This window comes from Triticum dicoccoides, chromosome 4A, assembly GCF_002162155.2.
Source record: "Triticum dicoccoides isolate Atlit2015 ecotype Zavitan chromosome 4A, WEW_v2.0, whole genome shotgun sequence".
Lineage (NCBI taxonomy): Eukaryota > Viridiplantae > Streptophyta > Magnoliopsida > Poales > Poaceae > Triticum > Triticum dicoccoides.
Genome location: NC_041386.1, coordinates 96,376,178 through 96,381,779, shown reverse-complemented (window position 1 = coordinate 96,381,779; position 5,602 = coordinate 96,376,178).

Below are 5,602 nucleotides of genomic sequence, written 5' to 3'. Positions count from 1 at the left end.
TGTGGTGCGGCGTGGGCGTGGGCGTGGTGTGGTGGAGGTGGAAGGGAGGGAGACGATGGTTGGAGGGGGGGAGGTGGCAGCCTGGCTTGTGGCTGGGCTAGCTGGATGGAGGGCTGAATTCGCGAGGGGAGGGCGCGTGCTGGTTCCCTCGCCATCACATGGACATGGTGGGATAGGGCGCTCCGCCAGCCCCGCTCCGTCCGTCCGGCCGGCACTGGTCAAGATTGCAAGGCTTTGGAGCCGCATGTATGTGTGGGCGCGCACGTTGAGGCGTTGGAGACCCCGTCACGCTCGGTCGCGCGCGCGCTCTCGCTGTCCCGCACCGTTATGTTTTGCGGTTGCAGTGGCCTCCTGCTGCTGGTGGCGGTCCTCGGCCGGTCGTGCTGCTGGTACCGCGGTCAGCAGGAGTGAACTGGTTGGTAGGTCCGCCCCCCGGCAGCCTTCTTGTCGTCGGGGACCGTCAATTTGGGTTTTGGTCCGTCAAAACAAGATCGCCAATGTTTTTTTTTTTGCGGGATAAACGAAGATTTCATTAACTCAATGAGGCTTCCTGGCCTCTGAAAGGTTTACAATGCAGTGTAATCCCGATCGTAACCAAACAGCCGTGCGCGGGGTACTACGCCCATAAGCGGCGAGCGCGTGACTGGTATTATTTTGTGATCTACTAATATGAGAAAAGGAAATCTCCCTTGATTCAACAGCTACTATTCCACGTATTTCCTCGACTAGCGCTCGGACTTGTGAGCGATTCGCCGACTGTGCTGACAGCATCGAGACCGCTTCAGTACTGCCCAACTCCACCAAGATGGGCATGTTTGTACGGTGCAAGGCCAGCTGCAGTCCCTCCCTGCATGCTTCCAACTCCGCTTGGAGGCTATTATTACATGTAAACAACTGCCTGCATGCTGTGAAGATGAGCTCTCCTTTTTCATTTCTCAGGACCATACCACCACCTGCTGCACCTGTGGCCTGGACAAAACTTCCGTCGGTGTTGAGTTTTGTCCAGCCGGGTGGAGGGGGTACCCATTGAAGCGTTGGCTCCTTCACACTGCTTGCATGTATAGGCCGGCCAACTTCATGCACAACCATTTTGCCTTTCACCAAGTCTGCATGTGGGAATTGGTGGATGCTCAGCAAAGACGTGATGTACCCGTGAAGAAAACGCCTGGATGCTTCTGTGGGCGGAGGAGCCTTGTCGTGGGTAATTTCATTGCGGATGTACCACGCCCGCCACATGATCATGAGGACGACCATACGCGTCGTGTCCGACAGAGGGTTCAGAAGCGTGAAGAGCCACTCTGGTCCATCATTCTCTATGGTGTCCACCTTGGGGATCGACCAATCTTTCTCCATGGCTCGCCAAAGGTCCCTGGCAAGTGGGCACCTGCACATCGCGTGGAAGCCGTCCTCTCGTTCCACACCACAGAGGGGACATATGTCAGTAAGCTCAAGGTGGCGAGAAAACTTGTTAGCCCAGGTAGCCAGCGAGTTGGTTACAATTCTCCATGCGAACACACGTACCTTTGGGGGAGCAGGGCACCCTCATATGATCTTTCAGATGGCGCGATGACCATCCGGTGCCCTGCTCGTAGCAGTTGCCAATGGACGTTCACGCTCGTCCATGGCTAGGCGGTAGGCGGATCAAACGGTGAAGATACCGTTCCTCTCAGGCGCCCATGCGATGATGTCGTCGGTGGCGCGAGGCGATGTGCGGATGCTGCTGATAGAGTCAATGTCCGGAGGGAGGAAGTGGCGACGAAGAAGGTCCATACGCCAGTTGCCTGCCTCGTCAAGGAGCTCGGCAACTCTCCTGAGCCGGCAGGTTCCTTGCTGGGTAATGGGCTGGCGCGATGGCTCGGTAGGCAGCCAGCGATCACACCAAATGCGGATGTTATGTCCATCATCGACACGACACACGATGCCCTTCTTCAAGAGCTCAAGGCCATGTTGGATGCCCTGCCATGTAGGGGAGGCGTTCCCCGAGAAGACAGTATCTTCAAGGCGACCCTCCGAATAGTAGCGAGCCTTAAGCACCTGTGCACATAAGATATTAGGATTAGTGAGTAAACGCCACGCCTGCCTGGCAAGCAGGGCCTGGTTGAACAGGCGGAAATCTCTGAAGCCCAGACCGCCCTTCATCTTATGCGCAAAAATTTTGGGCCAAGCCAGCCAATGTGTTTTCCTCTTCCCTTCCGAAGAGCCCCACCAAAAGTTCTGCACCATCCTATTCAGATCATCACATACGGACATAGGAAACTTGAAAACACCCATGATATAAGTTGGGATGGCCTGTGCAACAGCTTTTATCATCGTTTCCTTACCAGCAAGAGAAAGGGTATCCCCCCATGCGATGATTCTTTTCAGTAGCCTGGATTGCAAATTCTGAAATTTACCTCGCGACATACGGCCATCAGGTGTTGGAAGGCCCAAATACTTGTCCTCAAAATCCAGATCATTCACATGCAGTACAAAGCGGACCCTTTCCTGGTCCTCCATGGTACACGAATTGCCAAAAAGTATACTGCATTTAGCTGGGTTAATGCATTGTCCTGTTGCCCGTTCATACACAGTGAGAACCTCATGTACCTTTTTTGCTTGCTCCTCTTTTGCATTAAAAAATAACAGGGTATCATCTGCAAAAAGTACGTGTGACACGCCTGGAGCTCGTCGACACACTTTCAAAGGTGTATATTCCCCCTTTTCTTCAGCATCTTTCAACAAAGCAAACAAACCATCAGCCACCAGTAGGAACAAAAAAGGGGAGAGTGGATCACCTTGCCGTAGCCCTCGCGACGGTGCAAACGAATCCAAGAGGGTTCCATTAAATTTAACAGTGTATCTCACCGAGGTGACGCACGCCATAATCCAGTCCACCCACCGGCGAGCGAACCCCATCTTTTGCATCATTCGCTCCAAGAAGATCCAGTCCACCCTGTCATACGCTTTAGACATATCCAACTTGTAAGCACAAAAGCTTTTGTTAGGGTCTTTTTCATGTTGAATAGAGTGAAAGCACTCAAATGCTATCAGGGCATTATCAGTGATCATCCGCCCGGGGACAAAGGCGCTTTGCTCCGGTGAAATTATCCCATCCAAAATGGGCCGCAGGCGGTTAACCAGGCACTTAGATACTACCTTATAGATAACATTGCAAAGACTGATAGGCCTAAACTCCGTGAGCCTCTCTGGATTCTCAACCTTGGGGATGAGAACAATGGAGGTGTTGTTCAACCCTTCCGGCATTATTCCCGATCGAAAGAATTCTTTGACCCCGGCGATCACCTGTGTCCGCATGCAAGACCAGTTTCTTTGAAAGAACCTGGCAGGAAAACCGTCCGGACCTGGCGCCTTCAACGGTCCAATCTGGAAGAGCGCATCCGCAATCTCCTTATCCGAGAACTCTGCACACAGACCATCATTCATTTGATCAGTAACGCGTGTGTTAATTAAATTAATCACTGGATCCACACAAAGGGTACTATCTGCCTTGAACAGATTAGAAAAGTAGGACGTGACCAACTCAGCCATAGCTGCATGGCTCCGATGTGTTGTGCCTGTATCATCCACAAGTGATTTTATGCGGTTTTTTCGAGCGCGCCATACTGCTTTCCGGTGGAAGAATTTTGTGTTCTGGTCCCCTTCACGTAACCAGGCAACACGAGACCGCTGCATCCAGAGCATCTCCTCCCGGTACAACAGTTCGTTCATCTTATCAGTAGCCTCTCGGATATCCTTCCTATCTGCATTCATCGACAAAAGCTCTTCCAGACGTGAGCGGGACTTATTTATTTCTTTAATGACATTTCCAAAAAATTTGCGGCTCCAATCTTGCAGTTTCTTCATCATAGTGCCCAAACCAGATGCTATATCCCCCAGGTTCAACATAGACCCCAAGTCAACCCAAGTATTCATTATTACCTCCGGGAGGGTCGGGTCTCTCTCCCACATTACCTCATACTGACGGCACCTCCTACCTGACACCGGTGGCTGGTCCTCCATGACACACCGAAGCAAAATAGCTAGGTGGTCCGAACTAGGCATCACGAAGTGTTCCACCTTGGCATGTGTAAAGATGTCACACCAAGAATTATTTGCAACAACTCGGTCCAGTCTGACTTTGACATTCGCCCCTCCTCCACGACGATTGTCATAAGTGAAAGGCAGCCCTGCAAAACCAAGATCACCCAATCCACAAACTTCCAGAGCATCACGAAAATCAATCATCTGACCTGCCGGCTGCGGTGATTCGGAGAAGTGTTCGAAGCTCCACATAGCCTCGTTGAAGTCTCCGACCACCACCCACGGCATGTCGGCTTGGCGGTGGAGTCTCGGAGGATGGACCACATGCGATGTCGGTCCTCCGTCCGCGGTTCTCCATAGACGCAAGTAAGCCGCCAAGGTGGCTCCCCCGTCGCAGCACTCACATAGGCATCAATATATCGTTCATTCATATCTTTTACATCCAGTTGTACCGATTCATGCCAGAAAAGAGCTAAGCCACCACTAAGACCATTGCTATTGACTGCTTCGAAACCACTTAGACCTAAGCGGGATCGATATCTTTTCATCTTATCTTTCCTTTGCCTAGTTTCACAAAGAAAGACGATAGTAGGAGAATGAACCTGCACCAAGCTCACAAGATCCCGTATTGTACGAGAATTTCCACACCCTCGGCAATTCCAGCTCAGAAGATTCAAGTTGCTAACATGGTTTTCCAAAATTTCTGTTCGAGGCACTTGTGTCGCCAGCGGCGCCGGCATCGGAGATCATCGGATGTCTCTCGTGACTGCAATAGTCGAGGCCCTCAATGGTGACTCCTGCCCCATCGTCTCCCTGGCATACAGGCTGGACGGCTTCGGGCGGGTGGCTTCCTCAACGAATGCCCCTTGTTCACCCCCACCGCCAGCAAGGATCACCGGGATAGTCGCTGGGCCAGCCCTCATGTGAATTGAAGGATGCGATATTGCAGCCAGACTGTCGTGTGCGTCGCTGCTCCAAACCCGACGAGTAGGCGAAACACCCCTAGGATTCCTGATTCCACCGGGATCAAACTGCATGGCTACCGGCCGGGGCCTGCTGCGTCGGTTCCCTCCGAGGTTCAGGTCATCAGCACGGCGGCCTCCCTCCATGGGCACGCCAGGCACAACCGCTGGGATGTCCATGACCAGAAGGTCTGACGAAGCATCAAGCATGGCGGATGGGGCCGCACGGGCGGACGTAGCCGCAGGGGCGGACGGGGCCGCACGGGCGGACGGAGCTGCAACATATACGCGTCGTGGACGGCGTCCACGCACGGAGCAAAGGCCAGCCTCATTGGCGATGGTAGCCAGTGGCGGCGGCGGTGGAGGCGTGGTGTCGCCCCGCCTCCTCCAAACCCTATTTTCCATCAATGAAATTAGAGAAGATCGCCAATGTTTATAGGTTTATTAGAGCAACTCCAACACAGTGACCCAAACGGACACGAATTTTGTCCATATTTTGTCCGCTAGGCGGACGTGAGGCGGACATGGGCTGCCGGTGGATGAACCCAACGCTAAGACAAAAAGCGGACACGCAAGGTTGCCGGACCGATCTCGCCGCGCTGCGCCCGGTCCCTCGCTCG